This window comes from Schistocerca piceifrons, chromosome X (genome assembly GCF_021461385.2).
Source record: "Schistocerca piceifrons isolate TAMUIC-IGC-003096 chromosome X, iqSchPice1.1, whole genome shotgun sequence".
Classification (NCBI taxonomy): Eukaryota; Metazoa; Arthropoda; class Insecta; order Orthoptera; family Acrididae; genus Schistocerca; species Schistocerca piceifrons.
Genome location: NC_060149.1, coordinates 588,786,991 through 588,803,168, shown reverse-complemented (window position 1 = coordinate 588,803,168; position 16,178 = coordinate 588,786,991). Strand labels below are relative to the sequence as shown.

The 16,178-nt window shown below is 44.9% G+C and overlaps 1 protein-coding gene across 1 annotated transcript in view; it reads left to right on the top strand.

The window, feature by feature from the left end:
* The window catches only part of LOC124722121 (importin-9), a 147,894-nt gene that overhangs the window by 86,189 nt on the left and 45,527 nt on the right, over nt 1–16,178 (top strand). The gene's annotated exons all lie outside the window — the stretch shown is intronic.

Genomic DNA, 16,178 nt, shown 5'->3' with positions numbered 1-16,178 from the left:
ATAACCTCTACCCATAGTAATTCACAGGAACTGTCTATTTGAACTTCACTACAAGATAACTACCAACAGACACACACACACCACCACCTACTTTATTTATATCTATCCTTTCTGAACACTGCGCCTCTGTAAAAATTTTGACAGAGTTTGTCTCCGGCTTTAGCCAGCTTTCTGTTCCTATAACGATTTCAGCTTCAGTGCTTTCTATCAACACTTCAAGCTCTGGTACTTTTCAAACACAGCTACGACAATTTACAACAACAATATAAACTATTGCTTGGTCGATTCTCGTCGTTTCTTTGCCCTGTTCCCTTTGACTGGAGCCCTTTTTGATCTTTGCCAAGATTGTCTAACCTAAAAACCTCCCAGTCCATGCCACACAGCCCCTGCTACCCCTGTAGCTGCCTCCTGTGTGTAGTGGACACCTGACCTATTTAACGGAACCCAAAACCCCACCACCCTATGGCACAAGTCGAGAAATCTGCGGCCTACACGGTCACAGAACCGTCGTGAGCCTCTGATTGACACTCCACTTGCCTCTGTACCAAAGGTCCACAATCGGTACGGTTGACAATGCTGCAGATAGTGAGCGCTGCCTTCATGTTGCTAAAAAGACTTGCAGTCTTCACCAACTCAGATAGCTGCCGGAAACCAGAGAATCTCTTCAGATCCATAGCGGCACACATCATTAGTGTCGACATGAGCCACCACCTACAGTTGGCTGCACCCTGTACCCTTCATGGCATCCGGAAGGACTCTTTTCACATCTTGGGATGACTCCCCCCAGTATGCACACGGAGTGAATATTGGCCTCCTTCCCATCCAAGAACACTGTAATTTGCTCACTCTTGATGGAGCCAATTACATGTTTCTGTGGAACCTTGGTCATGTCGATCTGCCAGGAAATGCAGTTGCTGACACTGCTGCCAAGGCTGCAGTCCTCTTACCTCAGCCCGTGAGTACCTGTATTCTTTCCAATGATCTCTGTGTAGCCGTCTGTCAGGCAGTGGTCTCCCTTTGGCATATTCATGGGAATAAGCTTCGACTTCTTAAGCCTCTCCTGGCGCCTTGGACGACCTCCTCCTCGGTTCTCCCGCCTCGGCTGCGTATTGGGCACTATTTTTTTTAGCGATCATCATTTGCTCAATGGTGCTGCCCCACCACTTTGTATGCATTATGCCTAAATTTTGACTGTCCGCCACTACCTGCTGGAATGCCCTTTTTTTAAATAATTTACGTTCCATCTTGGGTTTGCCATCTGATTTGAGATGTTTTAGCAAATGACACATGGGCTGTAGCCTGCATTTTACTTTTTATCCACCGAAGCAATATGGTGAAGGCCATTTAATTTTAAGCTTTGGATCTCCATTTTTTATGGTGTTCTTTAGCCCTTTTTCCATGTGCCTTCTTTAGATGTCTCCTAAGTTTTACTTAGTTTTGACTTGGGCGCGTATGACCTCACTTGTTTTTTGCACCCTAAAACAAAACAGTCATATGAACATTGAGTTGGTAGTGGAGCAATGAAGGGTACCCAGCAAATAGAAAAAAAGTGCAGGTCATTGCCACTGTCAAAAAGAGCTGTGAGTGATGCACGTAAAGGCCTATAGTTTTGTCAACCTGCTGTAAGATTGTAGAACATGTTTCACACTCCAAGAATTGATACTTTTGGAGAATGGAAATCTCCTCTATAAATACATTTGCATTCCACAGGCAGTGATCCTGTGAAACTTGGCTTGCTCTGTTTGTCCATGTGATCCATAGTGCTGTAGGCAAAGCACTCAAGTTGATGTCATGATCCTTGCCTTGATGAAGGCATTAAACACTCTTCTGCACTAGCAATTCCTGAAAAGGAGAGCATACTGAGTATTGGACCAGATTTGTGACTGGATTAAAGACTTTTTTGCAGATAGAACTAAATATGTGGCTCTTAATAACTAAATATGTGGCTCTTAGTAACTAAATATGTGGCTCTTAGTAACTAAATATGTGGCTCTTAGTAACTAAATATGTGGCTCTTAGTAACTAAATATGTGGCTCTTAGTAACTAAATATGTGGCTCTTAGTAACTAAATATGTGGCTCTTAGTAACTAAATATGTGGCTCTTAGTAACTAAATATGTGGCTCTTAGTAACTAAATATGTGGCTCTTAGTAACTAAATATGTGGCTCTTAGTAACTAAATATGTGGCTCTTAGTAACTAAATATGTGGCTCTTAGTAACTAAATATGTGGCTCTTAGTAACTAAATATGTGGCTCTTAGTAACTAAATATGTGGCTCTTAGTAACTAAATATGTGGCTCTTAGTAACTAAATATGTGGCTCTTAGTAACTCGGTATGTGGCTCTTAGTAACTCGGTATGTGGCTCTTAGTAACTCGGTATGTGGCTCTTAGTAACTCGGTATGTGGCTCTTAGTAACTCGGTATGTGGCTCTTAGTAACTCGGTATGTGGCTCTTAGTAACTCGGTATGTGGCTCTTAGTAACTCGGTATGTGGCTCTTAGTAACTCGGTATGTGGCTCTTAGTAACTCGGTATGTGGCTCTTAGTAACTCGGTATGTGGCTCTTAGTAACTCGGTATGTGGCTCTTAGTAACTCGGTATGTGGCTCTTAGTAACTCGGTATGTGGCTCTTAGTAACTCGGTATGTGGCTCTTAGTAACTCGGTATGTGGCTCTTAGTAACTCGGTATGTGGCTCTTAGTAACTCGGTATGTGGCTCTTAGTAACTCGGTATGTGGCTCTTAGTAACTCGGTATGTGGCTCTTAGTAACTCGGTATGTGGCTCTTAGTAACTCGGTATGTGGCTCTTAGTAACTCGGTATGTGGCTCTTAGTAACTCGGTATGTGGCTCTTAGTAACTCGGTATGTGGCTCTTAGTAACTCGGTATGTGGCTCTTAGTAACTCGGTATGTGGCTCTTAGTAACTCGGTATGTGGCTCTTAGTAACTCGGTATGTGGCTCTTAGTAACTCGGTATGTGGCTCTTAGTAACTCGGTATGTGGCTCTTAGTAACTCGGTATGTGGCTCTTAGTAACTCGGTATGTGGCTCTTAGTAACTCGGTATGTGGCTCTTAGTAACTCGGTATGTGGCTCTTAGTAACTCGGTATGTGGCTCTTAGTAACTCGGTATGTGGCTCTTAATGGAACAAAATTTACAGATATAAAGGTAATTTCTGGAGTATCCCAAACAAATACGATAGGCTTGTTACTGTTTACGATATGTAAATTCTCTAGTGGAAAGCATAAGAAGCTCTTAAAAACTGTTCATATATGATGCAGCTCTAAGAAAGTAGCAATGCCAGAAGACAGTACAGATTTGCACAATGACCTGTAGAGGATTGATGAATGGTGAAGGGACTGGCAGTTGAACCTCGACAAAAGTAAATTTAACATATTGCATATACATAGGAAAAGACATCCACTACTGTACAACTAAATTATTGATGGAAAATGGCTGGGAACAGTATCTACTGTAAAAAGTCTTGGAGTAACTATCTCTAGTGATCTTCTGTGGAATTACCACGTAAATTAAGTTGTAGGAAAAGCAGATGCCAGACATTTATAGGAAGAATCTTAAGGAAATGTAACTCATCCACAAAGGAAGTGTCTTACCAAGACACTTGTTCAACCAGTTCTTGAGTACTGCTCATCAGTATGGTATCCTTACCAGGTACGACTGATAGAAGGGATAGAAAAGATCCAGTGAAAGAGTGGCAAGTTTCGTCATGGGATCATTTAGTTGGCAGAAGTGCACTGATGTTCAACAAACTCTGACAGACAATACAAGCCACATACTGAGTTATTAAGAGCCACATACTGAGTTATTAAGAGCCACATACTGAGTTATTAAGAGCCACATACTGAGTTATTAAGAGCCACATTGTGCATCACAGTCTACTATTGAAATTTTAAGAGAACTTCCTGGGAAGAATCTGACAACGTATTACTTATTCCCTTGTGCATCTTGCTAAATGACGAGAACATTGAAGAAACATAGGCTTACTGACAATCATTATTCCGGCGTGCCACTTATGAGCGGAACATCGTAGGTTTGTGGTATCAGAAGTACTCTCTGCCACATCCCCGTTAGGTGGCTTGTGAAGCACGATGTAAATGTATTTCCAGTAAGGGAACTTGTCGAACCTAACTCGGTGACCCAGTCCACAAGCCATTAATACCAAAAGGTTTTTCAGTATAGCAGGAAGTATAATTGACAAGATAATAGGACTTAAGTTAATTCTACAGATGGAGCAGTGCATATAAATAACCACCAAAGAATGTGTTGATACAGTTGTATGTTCTAAAGTGTTTCTAGCAATTCATTACACATCTTGCAATTTTTTCATGCTTAATTGTTGTGTCACAGAATGCTAGTGATGAGTTACTGTTCATAATTTTGTAATTTTACACACTGAATAGGGCAACTGTGGCAAATGGTTTACTTTTGAACTATACCATTCAGCCCCCCAGGGGGTCCACAACTCTTTTGTGGATACGTGCGTGGCGAGCACGGGGCCCCGAGCCATTGCAGCCTTCTTTCTCTCCCGGGCTGCATTTCCTTTCCCTTCCCCTCCATACCCCTTTCCCCTCGCCCTCTCCTCTCCCTCTATTGGTGTCCTTGCTTATGTTGGCCCCCGCTATCCTCCTGGTTCTGTTGGTTTTACACTCCGGCTTTGTTGCGTAATCATCTCCTCCTTTTGGCATTCCTTGGTCCCCTCTGGGGTTTGACCTCCATTCCAAAATTTCTCTTCCGTAGTGTGAGCCATTTGGGGAAGAGCACCTTACCTAGTGTCTCCGACGTGTGCCCTCCTAGTACATTCCACCTTTTCTTTTACGTCGTTGTCTGATGCTAGGGTGCATAGCCAGCACGGTAGCCAGCCCGTGTGGTGGGGTCGCTATGTACCCTTTTGGTTGAGCCCCCTGAACACACAGGGATCACACTTCTGATACCTGAGCTGTGACCTCCTCATGCATGCCTTGGAGTGGTTGCTCGTCATCCTGGAGCATCGGAACTCCCGGCAATGGCCGCCGTGCCAGACGGCCCTTGCTGTGGCTGGGTGGCGCCCGTGAGGAGAGCCCCTGATCGGAGTGGGTGGTATCAGGGCGGACGCTATGCAGATGAAACGCATACGGGTCCAAAACTCTGGCCGCTCTTCTGCGGCCGTCTCTCTGCGTGGTACTGATTCCTCAAGTGCTGCTTCTCTTGCCCCTTCGGCCTTCCCTTCCGTGGCTACCCCCTGGGAGGAGGGTCAGGCCCGTCGTCTAGGGGCAAAACCTTTCCCCCGTTATCTAGTTTGCACCAGGACTGATGGAGATACTTTCACCAGTGTCAAACCTTTATTCGTTGTGGAACACATTGAAGACAAGTTCGGCGAAGTGGACTCCCTGAGCAAGATGCGGTCAGGTTCGTTGCTGATAAAAACTGCTTCGGCTGCCCAATCTGCGGCCCTTCGTGCCTGTACCCATCTTGGCACAATACCCGTGTCCGTTACCCCTCACCAGTCTCTAAATATGGTACAAGGTGTGATTTTTCACAGAGACCTCATCCTTCAAACTGATGAGGAACTTCGGGACAATCTCGGACGGCGGGGTGTTCACTTTGTTCGGCGTGTTCAGAAGGGTCCTAAAGATAATTGTATTGATACTGGTGCCTTTATCCTGGCCTTTGAAGGGGATACCCTTCCTGAGAAAGTTAAGATTATGGTCTATCGCTGTGATGTGAAGCCGTACATCCCACCTCCTATGCGGTGTTTTAAGTGCTTGCGTTTTGGCCACATGTCTTCTCGCTGTTCCCAGGACCCTCTCTGTGGTGACTGTGGACGTCCACTCCATGAGGGGAGTCCCTGTGTTCCCCCTCCTGTATGTGTAAATTGTCATGGTAGTCATTCTCCACGTTCAGCAGATTGCCCAGTCCATAAGAAAGAAAAAAAGATACAGGAGTAGAAGTCCCTTGATCGTTTAAGCTACACAGAGGCCCGTAAGAAATATGCACGATTGCACCCTGTGTCCATGACATCTAGTTACGCCTTGGTTACATCTTCATCCCTTCCTCCCCCTTCCTTACCCCCATCCCGGACCCCTCTCCTTCCCCCCTCCCCTGCGGCTCCCACACCTTCTCCTCTGGGCGCTGCTCCCCCTCCCCAGCCGGAGAAGTGTCCCACTCCTTCGGCGTCTGCCGGTCAAGGGCGCCTCTCCCGGGATGCCCCTTCCCGGCACCTTCCAGGTCAAAGGTCTGCTGCAGCGCGGCGACCGCGAGAGCCGCGGTCTATCGGCCCCCAGGTCGCCCGGTCTCTTTCTGTTCCTCATCTTGCTGCAGCTGGCTCCATTATGCCACACAGCCCTCCTCGATCTCAGCCTGAAAAGAAGAAGAAACGTAAGTCCCGGGACAAAGAGCCTCTGGTGTCACCGGAGGTCCCTTCCCAGACTTCACAACCGGATTCTGACCTGTCGTTTATGGATGTCGCCCCCTCCTTGTCGGTGACGGGTGGGGACCCGGCGGTATGACTGGATTTAGCGTGTTCAGCCCTCATTTAAACCATCGTTCTGTGGTTCTCCAATGGAATTGTAATGGCTACTATCGTCACCTTCCGGAATTGAAATCCCTTCTTTCGTCCTACTCAGCAGCTTGTGTGGTTCTCCAGGAATCTCATTTTACTGATGCTCACTCACCGACCCTCCGTGGGTTCTGTGTTTTCTGTCGAAATCGGGTCGGACCCTTGCGGGCTTCTGGTGGCGTTTGTATGTTGGTCCGTACAGACATTGCTAGCACGTGGATTCCTCTCCAAACTACATTGGAAGCGGTTGCTGTTAGGGTCCACTTAGACTCTGCAGTCACAGTATGCAATCTTTATCTCCCTCCTGACAGGACTCTTACACCTGCTGCCTTAACTGCCCGTCTTCAGCAACTTCCTCCTCCCTTCCTCCTCCTTGGGGATTTTAATGCTCATCATCCTTTGTGGGGCAGTGCCTTTCCATCTAGACGAGGTCTTCTTATAGACCAATTTATTGCAGACCACGACCTGTGCCTTCTTAATGATGGCTCCCCTACTCATTTCAGTGCTGGTCATGGTACCTTTTCTGCCATTGATCTTTCTCTTTCTTCTCCCTCTCTCCTCCCTTCATTACACTGGTCGCCACATGACGACCTTTGTGATAGTGACCATTTCCCGTTGATTATCACGCTCCCTTCCCGCTCCCCGATGGAGAGGTTACCTCGTTGGTCTTTCCACTGCGCCGATTGGCCTCTATATACTGCACAGGTCGAGTTTTCTCCCTCTTTGTCGGGTTGTATTGATGACGTCCTACGTGACGTGTCTGACGCGATTGTTCGCGCTGCTAACCTTGCTGTCCCGCGCTCATCTGGACAATTTCGTCGTCGGCAAGTCCCGTGGTGGAGTACGGCCATTGCCATTGCCATCCGTGATCGCCGTCGAGCTTTGCAACACTTTAAGAGGCACCCATCTGTAGCCAGCCTTTCTACCTTTAAGCGCCTTCACGCTAAAGCCCGTTATTTAATCAAACAGAGCAAGCGGATATGTTGGGAACGATTCGTTTCTTCCCTTGGTTCCACTGTCCCTCTGTCACGGGTATGGGCTACACTTCGCTCTCTCCAAGGTTGCCATTGGCAGTCCACCCTCCCAGGCCTTCACCTCCCAGATGGCATTTGTACGGACCCATTAGTTCTCGCAGAACATCTTGCGACCCATTTTGCAGTGGCATCAGCGTCGGCCTCCTATCCAGCTGCTTTCCTTCATCAAAAACAGCAGGCTGAAGCTGTCACCTTATGTTTCACCACTTGTGAGTCAGAATCTTACAACGAACCTTTCACTGAATGGGAATTTCTTTCTGCTCTATCTTCTTCTCACGATACGGCCCCTGGCCCAGATTCCATTCATAACCAGCTGCTTCAACATCTCAGTGCTCCACAACGGCACCATCTTCTTCGGGTGTTTAACCGTATCTGGCTCCAGGGTGACTTCCCTTCTCAGTGGAGGGATAGCATTGTGGTTCCTGTCCTTAAGCCTGGTCAGAACCCCCTATCTGTTGACAGCTATCGGCCAATTAGTTTGACCAATGTTGGTTGTAAGTTACTTGAACGGCTGGTAGCCCGTCGGCTCACTTGGGTCCTCGAATCTCGGGATCTATTGTCCCCTTACCAGTGTGGCTTTCGAGAGGGACGATCTCCAATCGATCATTTACTTCGCTTGGAATCCGCAGTTCGGCAGGCTTTTTCCCAGCGCCGCCATTTGGTTGCAGTGTTTTTTGACCTTCGCAAGGCCTATGACACGGCCTGGCGCCATCACATCTTACTAACCCTTCATCAGTGGGGTCTTCGGGGCCCACTCCCGATTTTTATCCGCCAGTTCCTGATCCATCGGTCATTCAGAGTTTGAGTTGGTACTGCTTTTAGTTCTCCACGGACCCAGGAGACGGGCATCCCACAGGGTTCTGTCTTGAGTGTCCTTCTTTTCCTCATTGCTATCGATGGACTTGTGGCCTCTGTCGGTCCCTTGGTCGCCCCTGCCCTGTATGTGGATGATTTCTGCATTTGGGTTAGTTCCTCCTCGATGCCATCTGCAGAACGGCAGCTCCAGGTGGCTATACGGCGTGCCTCTGCATGGACCCTCTCACACGGGTTTCAATTCTCTCCTTTAAAATCGCGGGTGGTCCACTTCTGTCGCCGTACTACGGTCCACCCTGATCCAGAGCTCTATCTCGCTGCACAAAGATTGCCTGTGGTTCCACAGTTTCGTTTCCTAGGTCTTCTTTTCGACAACAAGCTCACTTGGCTGCCCCATATCAGACTCCTGAAGGTAGGATGTTTCCGTAAACTCAATGTCCTTCGCTTCCTTGCCCACTCCTCTTGGGGTGCGGACCGTTCCCTCCTCCTCCGTCTTTATCGTGCTCTAGTTCTGTCACGTTTGGACTATGGTTGTCAAGTTTATGGTTCAGCTGCTCCTTCCACGCTGCACGTGCTGGATCCGGTCCACCATCGTGGTATCCGTTTGGCCACCGGTGCCTTCCCTACTAGCCCTGTTGATAGTCTCCTGGTTGAAGCTGGGATCCCCCCCCTTTCTGTTCGGCGGTCCCAGCTTCTGGTGTCTTATGCCCTTACTATCCGTTCTTCTCCCGCTCATCCTTCCTATTCTATCCTATTCCCAGACCATGGACGTCGCCCGCCTGACTCCCGCCCTCGGGCGGGTTTACCGGTTGGACTGCGCCTTGCGTCTCTTAACCGTGATTTTCGGCTTCCTTCTTTGTCCTGTCTTCCTCGCTCCCTCACCTCCACCCCTCCTTGGTTACTTCCTCGGCCTCGAATTCGGATGGATCTCCGCCGCGGTCCGAAAGATTCCATCCCCCCGGTGGTGTTCCGTTCCTTTTTCCGCCAAATTTTATGGGAGTTTCGGGATGCTGTTGTTTTTTACACTGATGGTTCTAAATCTGCTGATCATGTTGGGTATGCCTTCACGTCCTTTGTTGGAACGGAAAATCATCTACTGCCACCCTCATGTGGGGTGTTTACTGCGGAACTGATTGCAATTTCCCGGGCCCTTACCTTTATTAAACAATCCCAACAAAACCGCGTTTTGTTATGTACGGACTCGATGAGTGGCCTTCTTGCTGTTGACCGGTGTTTTTCGCGCCATCCCTTGGTCTCTGCCATCCATGACCATCTCGCTGATCTTCACCGTGCTGCCTGTTCCATTGACTTCCTATGGGTCCCGGGCCATGTGGGTATCCCGGGTAATGAGCTCGCTGATCGTTTGGCTGGGGGAGCAGTTACTTACCCCCCGTTTTCTGTAACCCCTCCTGCAGCAGATTTACGGCTTCACATCAAATCCCACTTTGCACAGTCATGGGCCAATTCTTGGGAGGCTACTCCACTGTCTAATAAACTTCGTGCCATTAAGGTGAATCCAGGCCCATGGCGTTCTTCCTTTCGCCTCTCCCGCAAGGACTCGACCACACTGTGTCGTCTCCGCATTGGCCATACCAGGCTGACCCATGGTTTCCTTTTGCGTGATGAGCCACCCCCGCTATGTGGTTGTGGAGCCTTCCAGTCAGTGGCCCACATTTTGGTTGAATGCCCCCTTCTTTTGGCTCTGCGTGCTAAGTACAGACTCCCCCACACTTTACCTTTGATGTTGGCTGACGATTCCCGGATGGTCTCTCTGGTTCTAGGTTTCCTCCGGGAGAGTGGTTTTTATTCTCAGTTTTAAAGTTTTTAATCTCCCTCTGGTGTTGGGGCAGGGCGGTGAGTGTTTGGGTGTCTCCCACTGTAGGCAGTGTTCAGAGATTCCCGATTCACCTCCCTGACCGGAATCCTCTTTTCTTTCCCTTTTACTCTGTTTTTACCTCTTCTTTTTAAGGCTTGGTTAGTTTTTCTATTCCCATACGTACTTTCTGCATTATAGCAGTTGTACCTTTTAAGTCACAGGTGGTCTTGCCTATGCTGCTTCAGCATAGTGTTGGGTTCGTTCTCTTGCCAACTTCCCTCATTTGTTTTTACTATTGACAACGTGACTGCCCTTTTACGTTTCCCCTTTTTCCGTTTTATTGTTCTGACTTTTCTGAGATGTCCCGTTAGCAGAATGGAGTCTATTTGAAACAAGGGACTGATGACCTTGCTGTTTGGTCCCTTTAACCTCAAACAACCAACCAACCAACTATACCATTCAGATTACTTTCCTAAAGAAAGAATATCTGTAGATTAATTTAATTGGTCAAAAATTAACTTCAGTTGCCAAATTCTGCAAATGAATGTGTTACATATCATAGTGCCCTTACTCCAATCCACTATGGGTGCCAGTCTCTTACCTTCCATTCAGTTTGAAGTTACATCTTAGGTTGGTGGAATTGTACCTGTTTCCAAAGCTGTTCAGCATTCTAACATGAGCCCAAATAATGGATCTTGTAGTGAACTGTCCATCCTACTGCTTCTGGAAGACTGATATTACATATGTTGTGTGTGCATGTACTTACCTTAGTTTGAAAGCAGGATGTCCTTGGCAGTGTCTGTTCGGTTTATTCCCTATTCTGTAGCAACTCTAGTTAGAGCCCATGTTGTCTGAACACTGAAGTGGAAACACACTGGAATCACTGCAAATAACAGTTCTATACAGAATTCTGATATGCAGTCCTATTCAGATTACTGTATGTTGTGTTTGTTGTTACCTTCTGACAACCCCAAAATTGGTTGTTAAACTTGCTCTCCCTCAGAAATTTAAAGAGGGCAGGTGCATTACACTGTCATAGTAAGAGTCCTCAGCATTAGAAAGAGGTGTAGAAGTGGATTGTAAATTAATTATATTTATGATGCTACCAGCTTGCTAAAAATATTGTTTATAAATAAAGTTGCCTTAAATGTTCCTACACAACTGATGAGGCACAGTACCCAATAATCTCAAAAATACAACTACAGTGGAAGAGATGCAGAATAACACATATTCAGACACCACACAAAGTATGTATTTGCACGTGACAGCAAGAAAAAGAAATTCTAAAAGTGTGTCGTGCTAAGCATGAAAAAATGTAACTAGTGCGATATTTCATTATTTAAATAATGAACGACAGCTGTGGACTTTCGAAACCATAGATTATGACATACGGAATTGGATCAAATGTTCCTACTTCCCAGACAGTTACCAGTTCCATTTACATCTGCCATTTTTATTAGATAATAAACCTTTAGTAGGTAATAAAGTCCCCAAAAAGTATTTTGATGCCTGTTATGTACACATCATACGTAAAGTGCAAGGGGGTATCTACAGCTTAAAACATAATTTCCCACATTTTACATTTTCCTTCATCATACAGCATTTTCTTAAAGTCACTTGAAAAGTGTAAAAGTGGGATTTTACTGTATGTTTTCTCAATGATCTTGTAATTTTGATATTCTTATGACTTTAGTAGATGATAAATGTCATCATCTGCAACCAACCTAAGACAACTGCTCAGTGTGTCTCTTAAATTGTTCATATAGATATGGAACAACAGAGGGCCTAAAACACCACCTTGGGGAATGCCAGACACCACTTCTGTTCTACTTGATGACTGTCCGTCAATTACTACGAACTGTGACACCTCTGAGAGGAAATGACAAATCCAGTCACATGACTGAGATATTATTATACACTGAAATGCCAAAGAAACTGGTATAGTCAAGAATATTCAAATACATAGCTATGTAAACAGGCAGAACACAGTGCTGCGGTCAGCAACACCTACATAAGACAACAAGTGTCTGGTACAGTTGTTAGGTTTCTGCTGCTACAATTACAGGTTATAAAGATTTGAGTGAGTTTAAATGTGGTGGTGTAGTCAGCGCATGAGTGATGGGACACAGCATCTACGAGGTAGCAGTGAAGTGGGGATTTACCCACACAAGCATTTCATGGCTTTCGGAGATGAAGGCCCACTCGTGTACCCTTGAGGACTGCAAGACACAAAGCTTGACACCTCACCTGTGCCCGTCAACACTGACATTGAACTGTTGATGACTGTAAACATGTTACTTCAAGCTGGTAGATGCTCTGTAATGGTGTGGGGCATGTGCAGTTGGAGTGATATGGGATCCCCGATACATCTAGATCAGACTATGACAGGTTACATGTACATAAGTGACCTTTCTGACCACCTGCATCCATTCATGTCCATTGTTCATTTCAGTGGACTTGGGCAATTCCAGCAGGACAGACACCCCACACATCCTGAATTGCTTCAGAGTAACTCCAGGAACACTCTTCTGGCCACCAAAGTCCCCAGACATGAACATTATTGAGCATATCTTGGATGCCTTGCAATGCGCTGTTCAGAAAAGATCTCCATCCCATCATACTCTTACGCATTTATTGACAGCCTTGCATTTATTGGCAGCCTTGCAGGATTCGTGGTGTCAGTCCCCTCCAGCACTACTGCAGGCATTAGTAAAATTCATGCCATGTCGTGTTGCGGCTCTTCTGTGTGCTCGTGGGGGATCTACATGGTATTAGGCAGGTGTACCAGTTTCTTTGGCACTTCAGTTTATAAGCCCACAGTTTCAATACAAACTACTTGCGTGGTACAGTCTCTCTCTGGAAATCTAGAAAGATGGAATTAATTTGAAATCCCATGTCAGTAGCACCCAACATTTCATGTGACTTGTTGACCGTGTGTCAGTAGATGGTTCTCTTCAAGGTAATTTATCATGTTCGAACACAATATATGTTCCAAAATCCTGCTGCATATCAACATTAATTATGTGGGCCTGTAATGTAGTGGCTTAATCATACTGTCTTTTTTGAATATTGCTGTAATGTGTGCAACTTCTCAGTTTTTGGGTATGGATCTTTTGTCTAGTGAGCAATTGTATATGATGAGTATGGAGCTATTGAATCAGTGTATACTGAAAGGAACCTAATTGGTATACAGTCTGGACTAGAAGACTTGCTTTCATTAAGTGATTAAAGTTGCTTCATTACTCAGAGGCTATCTGCTTCTAAGTTACTCATGTTGTCAGCTGTTCTTGGTTCTAATTCTAGAATATTTACTTTATCTTTTGTGGTGAAAGAATTTTGGAAAGCTGTGTTTAGTAACTGTGCATTAGCAGCACTGTCATCGATATTATTTCCATTGCTATTGTGTAGAGAAGGCATTGATTTGGTCTTGCCGTTGTCATATTTTACATATGATAAGAATCTCTTTGTATTTTCTGCCTGGTTTCAAAAAGTTTTGTTGTGGAAGCTATTATAAGTATCTCACATGATTTTCAAGCTTGTGTGAAAGAGCACCAGTTTTGGAGATTTTGCAGTCATTTAAATTTGACATGCTTTTTTCGTTTCTGCTAGTGTTCTGACACAATTTGTGTACCAAGGGGATCAGCTCTGTCATTTAATTTATTTGGTATAAATCTCTCAACTGCTGTTGATACTGTTTCTTTGCATTCAAGCCACATCTGGGCAACACTTACATTGTTAATTTGGAACAAGTGGAGAGTGACTCTCAGGAAGTTATCGGCCTTTTTTTTTTTTACCTCAGAATTGTTTGTAAGAGGTCAAGTGTATTTTCACAACCGTTTACTATTCACGTGGGCTCATGAACTAACTGCTTGAAATAATTTCCAGAGACTATGTGTAGAACAATTTTGGATGTTGTCTTGTGTGTACCTCCAGATTTAAACATGTATTTTCACCAATATATCAAGGGTAAATTGAAAGTCACCACTAATTATAATTGTATGAGTTGGGTATGTGTTTGAAATTAAACTCTGGTTTTCATTGAACCTTTCACCAGTTGTATCATCTTGATTTGGGAGCTTGGCAGGAGGATCCAATTATTATTTTATTCTGTTTGCCAAGAATGACCTCAGCCCATACTAACTTGCAGGAACTATCTACTTCAGTTTTGTTAAAAGATAAACTTCTTCTAATAGCAACAAACATGCCACGATCAACTGTGTTTAGTGTATCCTTCCTGAACACAGTGTGATTCTTTGCAAAAATTTTGGCTGAAGTTATCCCCGGCTTTAGCCAGCCTTCAGTACCTATAGCGATTTGAGAATTGGTGCTTTCTATTAGTATTTGAAGCTCTGGTACTTTCTCAACACAGCGACGACAGTTTACAACTGTTACACCGATGGCTCCTGGATCTATGTTCTTCCTGTGTTCAAGCTGCATCCTTTGAGACTGAAGACCTTTTTATGTTTTCCGAGACCCTCTAACCTAGCATGTGGCTTAGCATACAGTTTCAGAAAATGCTGAGGAAGCAAAGGTTCTTGTACGATTGATTCACAAAAGAACCTGCAAATGAAGACAGGCAAAGGTTGGTAGAGATTTGTGCATCTGTGAAAAGATCTATGTGCAAAAAGCATACAACTACCACCACAGTCATACTGTAGCAAAAGATCGGGCCAAGAACCTGAGAAAATTCTGGTCTTCTGTAAAATTGCTAAGTGGGTCTAAGGCTTCCATCCAGTCACTCGTTGAAAAGTCTAGTGTGGCATTTGAAAATAGCAAAATGAAAGCCAAAGTTCTAAATTCTGTATTATAAAATTGGTCACGCAGGAGAATTGTACAAACACATTGTCATTTGACCATCGCACAATCCCGGATGTACAATATAACAAGAAGCATATCTGACGTAGAGAAACAATTGGAGTTGAAAACGGAAGTCTCCAGGTCTGGATGGAATCTCAGTTCAGTTTTACGAAGAGTGTCCCACAGCTTTGGCCCCTTACTTAGCTTGCATTTATTGTGAATATCTCGCCCAGTGCAAAGTCCCAAGTGACTGGAATAAAGGCTCAATGACTCCTTTATATAAGAAGGGTAAAAGAACGAACCTGCAAAATTTGACAAATATTCTTAACACCTGTCGGCTGCAGAATTCTAGAGCATATTCAGAGTTTGAATATAATAAATTTCCTAGAGACCGAAAATCATACATCCAAGAATCGGCATGGTTTTAGAAAGCATTGCTCATGTGAAACCCAGCTTGCCCTTACCTCAAAAGATCCACTGTGAACCATGGATGAAGAGTAGCAGGCTGATTCCATACTCCTAGATTTCTGAAAAGTGTTTGGCACGGTATCCCACTGCAGACTGTTCATGCAAGTACAAGCATACGGAATAGGTTCCCAGATATGTGAGTGGTTCGAAGACTTCTTAGGTAATAGAACCCAGTGCATTCTCCTGATGATGATGATGATGATGATGGTCATTGTGAGTACCCCAGGGAAGTGGGGTAGAATCACTGTTGTTCTCCATATACAAAAAATGATCTGACGAACAGGGTGAGTGGCAGTCTGCAGCAGTTTGCTGATCGTGCTCTGCTGTACAGGAAGATTGTGGTGCTAAGTGACTGCAGGGGGATACAAGACAAATTAGATAAAATTTCTAGGTAGTGTGATAAATGGCAGCTAGCTCTAAATGTAAAAAAATATAAGTTAATGTGAATTAGTAGGAAAAACAAACCCATAATATTCAGATGTCATTTTAATATCTGGGTGTAATGTTGCAAAGTGATACAAAATGGAGAGAGCGTGTGAGGCTTGGGGTAGGGAGGGCGAATGGCCAACTTTAGTTTATTATAAGAATTTTACGAAAATGTGGTTCATCTGTGAAGGTGACCACATTTAGAATGATTCTGCAACCTGTTCTTGAGTGCTGCTAGTGTGTTTGGGATCTGTACCAGGTCAGATTAAA